The sequence below is a fragment of the Solea senegalensis genome, unplaced genomic scaffold, assembly GCF_019176455.1.
Source record: "Solea senegalensis isolate Sse05_10M unplaced genomic scaffold, IFAPA_SoseM_1 scf7180000016381, whole genome shotgun sequence".
Taxonomy (NCBI): Eukaryota; Metazoa; Chordata; class Actinopteri; order Pleuronectiformes; family Soleidae; genus Solea; species Solea senegalensis.
In genome coordinates this window covers 1-12,971 of record NW_025321752.1, presented here as the reverse complement: position 1 = coordinate 12,971, position 12,971 = coordinate 1, and the positions used below count along the sequence as shown (strand labels likewise).

The 12,971-nt window shown below is 48.1% G+C and overlaps 17 non-coding genes and 1 pseudogene across 17 annotated transcripts; 13 read left to right on the top strand and 5 right to left on the bottom strand.

The window, feature by feature from the left end:
- The first annotated feature begins 321 nt into the window (after positions 1 to 321).
- LOC122763050 lies at positions 322 to 434 on the top strand. The gene has a single exon (XR_006358849.1). It is a non-coding gene; the product is annotated as a U5 spliceosomal RNA (small nuclear RNA).
- Positions 435 to 616: 182 nt separating this feature from the next.
- On the top strand, positions 617 to 809 carry LOC122763045. Its single transcript, XR_006358844.1, has one exon. It is a non-coding gene; the product is annotated as a U2 spliceosomal RNA (small nuclear RNA).
- Positions 810 to 927: 118 nt separating this feature from the next.
- Positions 928 to 1,046, bottom strand: LOC122763053. The gene has a single exon (XR_006358852.1). It is a non-coding gene; the product is annotated as a 5S ribosomal RNA (ribosomal RNA).
- A 110-nt stretch (positions 1,047 to 1,156) lies between these two features.
- LOC122763054 lies at positions 1,157 to 1,275 on the bottom strand. Its single transcript, XR_006358853.1, has one exon. It is a non-coding gene; the product is annotated as a 5S ribosomal RNA (ribosomal RNA).
- Positions 1,276 to 1,678: 403 nt separating this feature from the next.
- On the top strand, positions 1,679 to 1,842 carry LOC122763039. Its single transcript, XR_006358839.1, has one exon. It is a non-coding gene; the product is annotated as a U1 spliceosomal RNA (small nuclear RNA).
- Positions 1,843 to 2,489: 647 nt separating this feature from the next.
- LOC122763049 lies at positions 2,490 to 2,602 on the top strand. The gene has a single exon (XR_006358848.1). It is a non-coding gene; the product is annotated as a U5 spliceosomal RNA (small nuclear RNA).
- A 182-nt stretch (positions 2,603 to 2,784) lies between these two features.
- LOC122763046 lies at positions 2,785 to 2,977 on the top strand. Its single transcript, XR_006358845.1, has one exon. It is a non-coding gene; the product is annotated as a U2 spliceosomal RNA (small nuclear RNA).
- A 121-nt stretch (positions 2,978 to 3,098) lies between these two features.
- On the bottom strand, positions 3,099 to 3,217 carry LOC122763047. Its single transcript, XR_006358846.1, has one exon. It is a non-coding gene; the product is annotated as a 5S ribosomal RNA (ribosomal RNA).
- Positions 3,218 to 8,289: 5,072 nt separating this feature from the next.
- Positions 8,290 to 8,453, top strand: LOC122763041. Its single transcript, XR_006358841.1, has one exon. It is a non-coding gene; the product is annotated as a U1 spliceosomal RNA (small nuclear RNA).
- A 646-nt stretch (positions 8,454 to 9,099) lies between these two features.
- LOC122763052 lies at positions 9,100 to 9,212 on the top strand. Its single transcript, XR_006358851.1, has one exon. It is a non-coding gene; the product is annotated as a U5 spliceosomal RNA (small nuclear RNA).
- Positions 9,213 to 9,394: 182 nt separating this feature from the next.
- Positions 9,395 to 9,587, top strand: LOC122763044. Its single transcript, XR_006358843.1, has one exon. It is a non-coding gene; the product is annotated as a U2 spliceosomal RNA (small nuclear RNA).
- Positions 9,588 to 9,705: 118 nt separating this feature from the next.
- Positions 9,706 to 9,824, bottom strand: LOC122763038. The gene has a single exon (XR_006358838.1). It is a non-coding gene; the product is annotated as a 5S ribosomal RNA (ribosomal RNA).
- A 110-nt stretch (positions 9,825 to 9,934) lies between these two features.
- On the bottom strand, positions 9,935 to 10,053 carry LOC122763055. Its single transcript, XR_006358854.1, has one exon. It is a non-coding gene; the product is annotated as a 5S ribosomal RNA (ribosomal RNA).
- Positions 10,054 to 10,456: 403 nt separating this feature from the next.
- Positions 10,457 to 10,620, top strand: LOC122763040. Its single transcript, XR_006358840.1, has one exon. It is a non-coding gene; the product is annotated as a U1 spliceosomal RNA (small nuclear RNA).
- A 447-nt stretch (positions 10,621 to 11,067) lies between these two features.
- LOC122763048 lies at positions 11,068 to 11,260 on the top strand. Its single transcript, XR_006358847.1, has one exon. It is a non-coding gene; the product is annotated as a U2 spliceosomal RNA (small nuclear RNA).
- A 215-nt stretch (positions 11,261 to 11,475) lies between these two features.
- Positions 11,476 to 11,627, top strand: LOC122763042 (annotated as a pseudogene).
- A 647-nt stretch (positions 11,628 to 12,274) lies between these two features.
- LOC122763051 lies at positions 12,275 to 12,387 on the top strand. Its single transcript, XR_006358850.1, has one exon. It is a non-coding gene; the product is annotated as a U5 spliceosomal RNA (small nuclear RNA).
- A 182-nt stretch (positions 12,388 to 12,569) lies between these two features.
- On the top strand, positions 12,570 to 12,762 carry LOC122763043. The gene has a single exon (XR_006358842.1). It is a non-coding gene; the product is annotated as a U2 spliceosomal RNA (small nuclear RNA).
- The last annotated feature ends 209 nt before the right edge of the window (positions 12,763 to 12,971 follow it).

Here is a 12,971-nt window from a genome sequence, read left to right as displayed (position 1 = left end):
GGAAATGGCCCGGCAGTTTGTACTGCTCAGTGTGACACGGAGCTGCTTTGCTCATGCACTCACGTCTACCACTAAATGTTGGAGGTGTGCCAGTGAGCGAGGAATGTGCCACAGCCTCAGCGACTGATAGAAAACTGCAGCGCACAACCGACAGTAGGAAAGCGCTTCCAAACATGCAATCAAATCTGGGCGGTTTATTGGCCGACCAAGCAAAAACGTTGAAGGAAGGCCGTCCCAAGGTGGCCGGCCGGCCGGCCGACCGAGACTGTGGTGACTCCGGCGGATAGACTCCTCGGCTGCTCTCCAGGACAGGGGCTACGTTGACTCTGGTTTCTCTTCAAAATGCACAAGTCTTTCGCCTTTTACTAAAGACTTCCGTGGAGAGGGACGTTCAAGAGTTTAAGTTATTTTTGGTGGGCTTTGCTGTAAGGCTGCGCCCTTTGAGTGTGTCAAATGTCAAGCAGCTGTCTGTCAAGGCTCAGAGGTGCACTTAGGTCAACCTTGGGGCGGAGGTGATCAGCAGCAGCAGCCTTTGTTATGCGCCCTTAAAAACATGGCACCACAACAACTGACTTGTGTGCCAAGATCTTGGGTTGGCCCCAGACACCTGTGGGCCATCGCTTCTCGGCCTTTTGGCTAAGATCAAGTGTAGTATCTGTTCTTATCAGTTTAATATCTGATATGTCCTCTATATGGGGATTAAATATTAAATGCATTTTTGAGCAGTGGGAGGTGAAAACTGGGGCTTGCTCTCTTCACTCCTTGCATTGACCTGGTATTGCAGTGCCACCAGGAACGGTGCACCATTCTCTTTTTTCTGTGAAAAGCAAAGCGAAGCTGAAACCAGAAAGACATCAACCCGTGCCTGTGCGTCAATTTAATTGCGAGCCCATGTTTCTTGTAAGGAAGCAGCAGCAGCAGCGTAAAAGCTTACAGCACCTGGTATTCCCAGGCGGTCTCCCATCCAAGTACTAACCCGGCCCGACCCTGCTTAGCTTCCGAGATCAGACGAGATCGGGCGTGCTCAGGGTGGTATGGCCGTAAGCCGAGGGGCTGGCGACAGAGAGTGCCTTTATGGACTAGGCAAGGCCCCTGCTCGTGGAGGGGCATGTTTCTTGTAAGGAAGCAGCAGTGTAAAAGCGTGCAGCGGTGTAAAAGCTTACAGCACCTGGTATTCCCAGGCGGTCTCCCATCCAAGTACTAACCAGGCCCGACCCTGCTTGGCTTCCGAGATCAGACGAGATCGGGCGTGCTCAGGGTGGTATGGCCGTAAGCCGGGGGGTTGGGGACACAGACTGCTTTTATGGACTGGGCAAGGCCCCCTGCGCGTGGCGGGGCTCAAAAGTCAGCCTTTCGGACACACTGCACTTCAGCCTTTATCTCCACCACATGCTACACTCTAGTCCAGTATCGGGAAGCGACACCGAGATGGGCAAGCGGCTGTTGGTGCCGTCATGTCCAGTTGTTGCTGAATCTATAGGAAACGACAGCCAGGTATGCCAGTAAAAAAGGTCGAGTGTTTCCTCTCCAATGTGTGCTGGAGGTTGAAGTTGAACATAGCACAGCATTAACGAGCAACTGAGTCAAGGCATTGGCCTCTGGGATTATTCATTTCCAGCACCATCAGCCAAAGAGCTGTGTCTGGCAAGAGCCACCCGGTGTTTGGCGAGTACACCTCATACTTACCTGGCAGGGGAGATACCATGATCAAGAAGGCGGTTCACCCAGGGCGAGGCTCAGCCATTGCACTCCGGCTGTGTTGACCCCTGCAAATTCCCCAAACGTGGGAGTCTTGACTGCATAATTTTTGCTAGTGGGGTGCTGCGTCCGCGCTTTCCCCCGATGATGTCGTTGTAAGCAAAGGTCAGCCGCCCGAAGTTCAACGTTGTGTGCCCATCTCCAAACTTCTCACGTCCTTGCGGAGCAACATCCCCAGTCTTTCCAAGTTGCTGGGAACGTGATGGTTGTGGGTGTTGTCTTTCAGCTCAAAGCAAATGTCACGCTCCCTTTCCCAACTCTTTGTAGAAGAACTCGATTGTTGGAGATGGATCCATGGCCATCATGCCAAGGGTTAATACTTTGGCGCTTGCTCTGTTCACTCCGTGCAGTGACCTGATGTTGAAGTGATGCCAGGAGCAACTCACCATTTCAGAAGCCCGGATGAGGTGGGAAATGGCCCGGCAGTTTGTACTGCTCAGTGTGACACGGAGCTGCTTTGCTCATGCACTCACGTCTACCACTAAATGTTGGAGGTGTGCCAGTGAGCGAGGAATGTGCCACAGCCTCAGCGACTGATAGAAAACTGCAGCGCACAACCGACAGTAGGAAAGCGCTTCCAAACATGCAGTCAAATCTGGGCGGTTTATTGGCCGACTAAGCAAAAACGTTGAAGGAAGGCCGTCCCAAGGTGGCCGGCCGGCCGGCCGACCGAGACTGTGGTGACTCCGGCGGATAGACTCCTCGGCTGCTCTCCAGGACAGGGGCTACGTTGACTCTGGTTTCTCTTCAAAATGCACAAGTCTTTCGCCTTTTACTAAAGACTTCCGTGGAGAGGGACGTTCAAGAGTTTAAGTTATTTTTGGTGGGCTTTGCTGTAAGGCTGCGCCCTTTGAGTGTGTCAAATGTCAAGCAGCTGTCTGTCAAGGCTCAGAGGTGCACTTAGGTCAACCTTGGGGCGGAGGTGATCAGCAGCAGCAGCCTTTGTTATGCGCCCTTAAAAACATGGCACCACAACAACTGACTTGTGTGCCAAGATCTTGGGTTGGCCCCAGACACCTGTGGGCCATCGCTTCTCGGCCTTTTGGCTAAGATCAAGTGTAGTATCTGTTCTTATCAGTTTAATATCTGATATGTCCTCTATATGGGGATTAAATATTAAATGCATTTTTGAGCAGTGGGAGGTGAAAACTGGGGCTTGCTCTCTTCACTCCTTGCATTGACCTGGTATTGCAGTGCCACCAGGACCGGTGCACCATTCTCTTTTTTCTGTGAAAAGCAAAGCGAAGCTGAAACCAGAAAGACATCAACCCGTGCCTGTGCGTCAATTTAATTGCGAGCCCATGTTTCTTGTAAGGAAGCAGCAGCAGCAGCAGCGTAAAAGCTTACAGCACCTGGTATTCCCAGGCGGTCTCCCATCCAAGTACTAACCCGGCCCGACCCTGCTTAGCTTCCGAGATCAGACGAGATCGGGCGTGCTCAGGGTGGTATGGCCGTAAGCCGAGGGGCTGGCGACAGAGAGTGCCTTTATGGACTAGGCAAGGCCCCTGCTCGTGGAGGGGCATGTTTCTTGTAAGGAAGCAGCAGTGTAAAAGCGTGCAGCGGTGTAAAAGCTTACAGCACCTGGTATTCCCAGGCGGTCTCCCATCCAAGTACTAACCAGGCCCGACCCTGCTTGGCTTCCGAGATCAGACGAGATCGGGCGTGCTTTTTTTTTTTGTTTTTTATTATCAAAAATACTTTCATTAACAAAAATGAACACACTTATTCACAAGAAACCACAAAACACATTTAAACCATGATTCAATGATGAAACAAAAGACATATTCAAGGAGAATCAAAATGTTGACGAAGCAATAACAAAGAAAGAAAAAAAACATAAATAGATAAAACCCTAGCCAATGGGACATTATACTCAATAAGATTTAAAGAAACAGGGTTTACAGCAAAAACATCAACGATATCCTTGAGAGATGAAAACGTGGCAATGTACTCCCCAGAACATTTAGAAATGAAACATCAGTTCTTCCCTCTGATCGAGGTCGTATAAGGAGTTGTTGGTGAGAAAAGTTTCCTGGAATGTTGCCTTGTAGGCATCCTTGAGCAGTCTGAGATGACTTTTGACCATGCTTGTGAAGAAGAGCCATCTGTTTATTTGTACATCCTCATAGAGTGCGTAGTTCCTGGCAATGAAGATGGTGTGTCGGGCTATGGATAGTAGAATGTTAATCAGGGTTGTGTTTATACCTTCTTTCTTGTGTGAGTATCCAAAGAGCCAAGTCCATTCCCAGTCTGTAATGTCTTTGCTGCTGAGCTTGCAGTGGTCGGTGAGGAGGTTCTTGACCCGGGTGATGAAGACCTCGCAGATGGGACAGGTGAGAAAGATGTGTTCAAGTGTTTCGTCATTTTTATTACAGACAGTACAAACCCTCTCATAGATAGCACTGTTCATTTGGTGCAGGATGATACCCGAGAAAATTCGTCTATGTCTGATTTTGAAATCGGTGTTGTTGGCGAAGGGATGAGCATAGGGGCTATTTATGTTTTTCCACATGGTGGAAACATTAATCGACGGGAAGTGTTCTTTCCAATGAGTTTCAGATGTCGGTTTTTGTACTATGTTTGCCAGCAAGGTGTTGTACCAATACTTTGAGGTTAGTTGATTAATGCTTTTCGCATCAGGCTGAGCACTTTGACGAAAATCAAGGGTATCATTCTGCCTACTACCACTGGTCTTGTAAAAAGCCTGTTTTAGATGGTCAGCAATCCCAGTTTCAATTTTCTGACATGTGAATTCAGCAAACCGTTTGCAATAAATGTTTTTGGCTCTGAGCCGATTCAAGATTTCTTCCACTACTATTTCGCCTTGATTGTTTGTGAAGTCTCCCAATGTGTATAAACCTGCTTGCGGCATTGACCCGCCCGAGATGGGCCTGCCCAGATATGTGATGTCTGGGTTGTGGAAAACGGGGCGCTGCAGCAGCTGGTGTTTGTTTTGTACTATAGTTACCAGGTGGGGTCTGGCCAACTCCCATGCCTCAAAGATCTCTTGTGTGAACTGTGAGATGTGTGTAGCTTGTGATTTTAGTGGGATCTGACAGAGATTGTAAATGCCACTGTTTCCACATGTTTTAATGGTGTCAAGCAGTTGATGTTTCCAAAAAAGGTCAGTTTTATCGTCCAACAGCTTTTTGATGATTTTGATTCTGAATGAGTGTTTTTTTGTGTTTATGTCTATTAGCCTAAGCCCACCGTTTGTGTATGTATCAATTGTTGTTCTGTGTTTTATCATGTTGCGGCGGCTTCCCCACAGAAAAGTGGATATCATTTGATTTATTTCTGCATGAGTTTGTTTTGGGAGATCATAGACTTGTAGCACATGATTCACTTTGGAGAGTATCAGGGAGTTGAGCATGACCACCTTACCCTTCAGGGTCAGCTTCCGCATTTTCCACAACCCCAAGGTGTTGTTCATTTTATTTAGCACCTCTTTCCAGGTGTTATCTCTGGCGGCCTTTTGATCCTGGCCAATATGCACTCCTAAGACCCTTACACTGGCCTTTTCCTCTATGAACGCCTGTCTGCCTGGTGACCTTGCCCCATTGCCATAGTACATTATAGTTGATTTGTTTTCATTGATTTTGGCACCGGAGGCTGAGCAGTAGATATGTACAAGATTCAAAGCTAGTTGTAGACTTTTTCCATCTTTGACCATGATATTTGTGTCATCGGCATAGGCCGATGCGAAAATTTTGTAATCAGTATTCAGAAGGCTTATGGGTCTGTAGTTGTTAATGATCGTTCTGTCTCCTCGGTTTTTGTATGCCAAAGTAATTAAACCAAGTGTAAGGGTCTCAGGAGCTTCACCTTTCTTCTCAACTTCCTCAAAAATTCGAAATAAAATTGGTGTTAAACTTTCTTTGAAAAATAGATAAAATTCAGTTGTTAAACCATCTACGCCTGGACTCTTGTTTTTTTGTAAGCCCTTGATGGCTGCTTCAATCTCTGCCATGCTGATAAGCTGATCACACCATATTCTGTCCTCCGTTGAGATTTGGTTCTGAATGACCTTCACCACACTTGTAATTGTATTTTGATTTATATTTTGATTTGTATATAGCTGCTGGAAGAAATCTTGTATTCTGGATATTATTTCATCAGTTTGTATAATTATGTTGCCCTTGCTGTCTTTCAGTTCTTTTATGAATGCTTTATTTTGTTTTTGCTTTTCTAAGCCGAGGAAAAAAGCTGAACATTTTTCCCCCTCCACAAAATTTTGCACTCTGCTTCTAATTATTGCCCCCATGCATTCCTTCTTTTTGGAGAGCGCTAACTTGTCTCTCAAATAAATATAATTTGTCAGATCTCCGTTAGGTTCATTGGCTATCTTTTGGAGTTCGTGGTCTAATTTTACTCTTAGCTCTTTTTCATTTTTTTTCTCCAGCCAGCTCTTATGTTTACTATAATTTATACATACTCTTTTGATTCGTTCTTTCACTCTTTCCCACCAATTAAATATGTCTTCGACCCACTCCATTTCATTTGCCACATTGTGAAGAAGACGGTTAACTTTGTCAATGAACTGTTGATCTTTTAGTAAGCTATTGTTAAAACACCATACCCCACCATTTGTTTGTGCTACTGATGGAAATAATGACAATTTTATGAGGGAGTGATCACTCCATGTGTTGAGGACATATTCTATTGAGTTCACATTGTGTACAATGGAGCTTGCCAGTAAGGCATAATCAATACGGGATTGTTTGAGAGTATTTTGTACCACCTGATGTCTGGAGAACTGAGTTTTATTTGGATGCATAATTCGCCATAAGTCAACCAGGTCGTATTCTTTTATGATTTCGAATAAGGATCGCCTGCTCACATCATCTTTAAAGAGATTGTTGCTAGATATGTCAAATTTGGTGAGGGGAACATTGAAGTCTCCAGTGATGATGGAGTTGTTGTTTACCCACTTATTTAGCTCTTTGAAAAACACTTTTCTTTCACCCTCAGTGTTAGGAGCATATATATTGATAATTCTAATATAAACATTTTTTTTCCATGAATCAACTATCAATAATCTACCTCGTGAGCATTTATATATTTCTATTACCTTATCAAAGACATTGTTTTTAATCAGCGTTGCCACCCCACACATTGCTCGATCTGCATTTGCGAAATATACATTCCCTTCCCATAACCCTCCTATCATGCTCACAGGAGATGAGGACCATTTTGTTTCTTGTAGCAGCAAGATGTCACATTTGGTAGTATTGATGACTTTGTGTAGTTTTTCTCTGCTGCAGAGCCCACGGGCATTCAGTGAGAGAAGCAGGGCCATGAGAAGGGTGAGCTGTATTATTGTGGCATTAAACATCACACTCATTTTTTTCTATTTTGCTTTTTCTTATTTGTTTTACCGGACTTGTCTGTATTTTGTCGTTTTCTTGCCAGGGACACTACCGAGAGGTCCATCTCCGAATCAGAGTCAGCACTTGGTGAGGGAGAAACTGTTGGCTCTTTTTCAGAGTGGGGAGGACTGAGTGGCGCAGATTCTGCGGTTGGGGTGCTTCTCGTGCCTCTGGCTTGGAGCTTTTCAGCTCCAGCCACTTTTTTTTCATTGTCTGGTTGAGCCTCGTCATTCTGCGCTTCCGGAAGGCTTTCTCCAGAGGTTTCCACATTAGTGGTTATTTTTTCCGCTCGGGGCGGCTGGGCAGGGGGCCCTTTCTCTACACCACACTCTGTGCGTACCTCCGCAGGCGCTATCTCTGCCTCCTCCTCTCCTGCACTGTCCTCAGTGCTTCCCTCTGTCTGCTCCCTCTCCAACTCTGCCTCTGCTATGCTCTCCGGTTCACTTTCATTGCAAATGCAATTTTCCATGTTGTTGTGGCACAGCTCACACCTTTTCACAGCTTTATGGCACTCTCTTGCATAGTGCCCCTGGACTCCACATTTATGGCAACAAAACTCAGGACACTCTCTAAGAATGTGTCCCGGCTGTAGGCACATTCGACACACTTTCACTTGCCGATCATGTAACACTCTGAAGTATTCGGGACCAGTGGCAGTATTAAATCTAGCAGAGTAAGGCAGGGATTGTACTGTCTGATTAAATTTGACTTTCACATACCTTGTCCCATCTGCGATGTTTGTGCCAGGCCACATTCTTCTCTTGATTGGAGAGATTGCAGAGACTCCCCAGCCATGCAGCTTGTCAATTATTTCCTGGTCTGAGATGTACGCGGGCAGAGTGAGAAAAGAGACCACCAGTTCATCATTGTTTAGCTCTTTTGCCATAACTATGGTTGTGCCGATTTTGAATCCATCCAGCAATCTGCTTTTCCCAACAGTGTTTGTCATTGTTATTTCATATTTGGAAACGACAGCCAGGTATGCCAGTAAAAAAGGTCGAGTGTTTCCTCTCCAATGTGTGCTGGAGGTTGAAGTTGAACATAGCACAGCATTAACGAGCAACTGAGTCAAGGCATTGGCCTCTGGGATTATTCATTTCCAGCACCATCAGCCAAGAGCTGTGTCTGGCAAGAGCCACCCGGTGTTTGGCGAGTACACCTCATACTTACCTGGCAGGGGAGATACCATGATCAAGAAGGCGGTTCACCCAGGGCGAGGCTCCGCCATTGCCCTCCGGCTGTGTTGACCCCTGCAAATTCCCCAAACGTGGGAGTCTTGACTGCATAATTTTTGCTAGTGGGGTGCTGCGTCCGCGCTTTCCCCGATGATGTCGTTGTAAGCAAAGGTCAGCCGCCCGAAGTTCAACGTTGTGTGCCCATCTCCAAACTTCTCACGTCCTTGCGGAGCAACATCCCCAGTCTTTCCAAGTTGCTGGGAACGTGATGGTTGTGGGTGTTGTCTTTCAGCTCAAAGCAAATGTCACGCTCCCTTTCCCAACTCTTTGTAGAAGAACTCGATTGTTGGAGATGGATCCATGGCCATCATGCCAAGGGTTAATACTTTGGCGCTTGCTCTGTTACCTCCGTGCAGTGACCTGATGTTGAAGTGATGCCAGGAGCAACTCACCATTTCAGAAGCCCGGATGAGGTGGGAAATGGCCCGGCAGTTTGTACTGCTCAGTGTGACCCGGAGCTGCTTTGCTCATGCACTCCCGTCTACCACTAAATGTTGGAGGTGTGCCAGTGAGCGAGGAATGTGCCACAGCCTCAGCGACTGATAGAAAACTGCAGCGCCCAACCGACAGTAGGAAAGCGCTTCCAAACATGCAGTCAAATCTGGGCGGTTTATTGGCCGACTAAGCAAAAACGTTGAAGGAAGGCCGTCCCAAGGTGGCCGGCCGGCCGGCCGACAGAGACTGTGGTGACTCCGGCGGATAGACTCCTCGGCTGCTCTCCAGGACAGGGGCTACGTTGACTCTGGTTTCTCTTCAAAATGCACAAGTCTTTCGCCTTTTACTAAAGACTTCTGTGGAGAGAGACATTCAAGAGTTTAAGTTATTTTTGGTGGGCTTTGCTGTAAGGCTGCGCCCTTTGAGTGTGTCAAATGTCAAGCAGCTGTCTGTCAAGGCTCAGAGGTGCACTTAGGTCAACCTTGGGGCGGAGGTGATCAGCAGCAGCAGCCTTTGTTATGCGCCCTTAAAAACATGGCACCACAACAACTGACTTGTGTGCCAAGATCTTGGGTTGGCCCCAGACACCTGTGGGCCATCGCTTCTCGGCCTTTTGGCTAAGATCAAGTGTAGTATCTGTTCTTATCAGTTTAATATCTGATATGTCCTCTATATGGGGATTAAATATTAAATGCATTTTTGAGCAGTGGGAGGTGAAAACTGGGGCTTGCTCTCTTCACTCCTTGCATTGACCTGGTATTGCAGTGCCACCAGGAACGGTGCACCATTCTCTTTTTTCTGTGAAAAGCAAAGCGAAGCTGAAACCAGAAAGACATCAACCCGTGCCTGTGCGTCAATTTAATTGCGAGCCCATATTTCTTGTAAGGAAGCAGCAGCAGCGGCGTAAAAGCTTACAGCACCTGGTATTCCCAGGCGGTCTCCCATCCAAGTACTAACCCGGCCCGACCCTGCTTAGCTTCCGAGATCAGACGAGATCGGGCGTGCTCAGGGTGGTATGGCCGTAAGCCGAGAGGCTGGCGACAGAGAGTGCCTTTATGGACTAGGCAAGGCCCCTGCTCGTGGAGGGGCATGTTTCTTGTAAGGAAGCAGCAGTGTAAAAGCGTGCAGCGGTGTAAAAGCTTACAGCACCTGGTATTCCCAGGCGGTCTCCCATCCAAGTACTAACCCGGGCCGACCCTGCTTGGCTTCCGAGATCAGACGAGATCGGGCGTGCTCAGGGTGGTATGGCCGTAAGCCGGGGGGTTGGGGACACAGACTGCTTTTATGGACTGGGCAAGGCCCCCTGCGCGTGGCGGGGCTCAAAAGTCAGCCTTTCGGACACACTGCACTTCAGCCTTTATCTCCACCACATGCTACACTCTAGTCCAGTATCGGGAGGCGACACCGAGATGGGCAAGCGGCTGTTGGTGCCGTCATGTCCAGTTGTTGCTGAATCTATAGGAAACGACAGCCAGGTATGCCAGTAAAAAAGGTCGAGTGTTTCCTCTTCAATGTGTGCTGGAGGTTGAAGTTGAACATAGCACAGCATTAACGAGCAACTGAGTCAAGGCATTGGCCTCTGGGATTATTCATTTCCAGCACCATCAGCCAAAGAGCTGTGTCATGCAAGAGCCACCCGGTGTTTGGCGAGTACACCTCATACTTACCTGGCAGGGGAGATACCATGATCAAGCAGGCGGTTCACCCAGGGCGAGGCTCAGCCATTGCACTCCGGCTGTGTTGACCCCTGCAAATTCCCCAAACGTGGGAGTCTTGACTGCATAATTTTTGCTAGTGGGGTGCTGCGTCCGCGCTTTCCCCCGATGATGTCGTTGTAAGCAAAGGTCAGCCGCCCGAAGTTCAACGTTGTGTGCCCATCTCCAAACTTCTCACGTCCTTGCGGCGCAACATCCCCAGTCTTTCCAAGTTGCTGGGAACGTGATGGTTGTGGGTGGTGTCTTTTAGCTCAAAGCAAATGTCACGCTCCCTTTCCCAACTCTTTGTAGAAGAACTCGATTGTTGGAGATGGATCCATGGCCATCATGCCAAGGGTTAATACTTTGGCGCTTGCTCTGTTCACTCAAAAGTCAGCCTTTGAGTGTGTCAAATGTCAAGCAGCTGTCTGTCAAGGCTCAGAGGTGCACTTAGGTCAACCTTGGGGCGGAGGTGATCAGCAGCAGCAGCCTTTGTTATGCGCCCTTAAAAACATGGCACCACAACAACTGACTTGTGTGCCAAGATCTTGGGTTGGCCCCAGACACCTGTGGGCCATCGCTTCTCGGCCTTTTGGCTAAGATCAAGTGTAGTATCTGTTCTTATCAGTTTAATATCTGATATGTTCTCTATATGGGGATTAAATATTAAATGCATTTTTGAGCAGTGGGAGGTGAAAACTGGGGCTTGCTCTCTTCACTCCTTGCATTGACCTGGTATTGCAGTGCCACCAGGAACGGTGCACCATTCTCTTTTTTCTGTGAAAAGCAAAGCGAAGCTGAAACCAGAAAGACATCAACCCGTGCCTGTGCGTCAATTTAATTGCGAGCCCATGCTTCTTGTAAGGAAGCAGCAGCAGCAGCAGCGCAGTAATCTACAGCACCTGGTATTCCCAGGCTGTCTCCCATCCAAGTATCGCTAACTCGTCTCGAATTCCTGCTTAGCTTCCTAGAGACGATCAGATCATGCTCAGGAGATACCATGATCAAGCAGGCGTCACCCCAGGAGGCTCAGCCATTGCACCCGCCAAGGGACTCCCCTGCAAATTCCCCAACGTGGGAGAGTCTTGGACTATTAATTTTTTGCTAGTGGGGTGCTGCGTCCGCGCTTTCCCCCGATGATGTCGTTGTAAGCAAAGGTCAGCCGCCCGAAGTTAACCGTTGTGTGCCCATCTCCAAACTTCTCACGTCCTTGCGGAGCAACATCCCCAGTCTTTCCAAGTTGCTGGGAACGTGATGGTTGTGGGTGTTGTCTTTCAGCTCAAAGCAAATGTCACGCCCCCTTTCCCAACTCTTTGTAGAAGAACTCGATTGTTGGAGATGGATCCATGGCCATCATGCCAAGGGTTAATACTTTGGCGCTTGCTCTGTTCACTCCGTGCAGTGACCTGATGTTGAAGTGATGCCATGAGCAACTCACCATTTCAGAAGCCCGGATGAGGTGGGAAATGGCCCGGCAGTTTGTACTGCTCAGTGTGACACGGAGCTCCTTTGCTCATGCACTCACGTCTACCACTAAATGTTGGAGGGGTGCCAGTGAGCGAGGAATGTGCCACAGCCTCAGCGACTGATAGAAAACTGCAGCGCACAACCGACAGTAGGAAAGCGCTTCCAAACATGCAGTCAAATCTGGGCGGTTTATTGGCCGACTAAGCAAAAACGTTGAAGGAAGGTCGTCCCAAGGTGGCCGGCCGGCCGGCCGACCGAGACTGTGGTGACTCCGGCGGATAGACTCCTCGGCTGCTCTCCAGGACAGGGGCTACGTTGACTCTGGTTTCTCTTCAAAATGCACAAGTCTTTCGCCTTTTACTAAAGACTTCCGTGGAGAGGGACGGTCAAGAGTTTAAGTTATTTTTGGTGGGCTTTGCTGTAAGGCTGTGCCCTTTGAGTGTGTCAAATGTCAAGCAGCTGTCTGTCAAGGCTCAGAGGTGCACTTAGGTCAACCTTGGGGCGGAGGTGATCAGCAGCAGCAGCCTTTGTTATGCGCCCTTAAAAACATGGCACCACAACAACTGACTTGTGTGCCAAGATCTTGGGTTGGCCCCAGACACCTGTGGGCCATCGCTTCTCGGCCTTTTGGCTAAGATCAAGTGTAGTATCTGTTCTTATCAGTTTAATATCTGATATGTCCTCTATATGGGGATTAAATATTAAATGCATTTTTGAGCAGTGGGAGGTGAAAACTGGGGCTTGCTCTCTTCACTCCTTGCATTGACCTGGTATTGCAGTGCCACCAGGAACGGTGCACCATTCTCTTTTTTCTGTGAAAAGCAAAGCGAAGCTGAAACCAGAAAGACATCAACCCGTGCCTGTGCGTCAATTTAATTGCGAGCCCATGTTTCTTGTAAGGAAGCAGCAGCAGCAGCAGCGTAAAAGCTTACAGCACCTGGTATTCCCAGGCGGTCTCCCATCCAAGTACTAACCCCGCCCGACCCTGCTTAGCTTCCGAGATCAGACGAGAT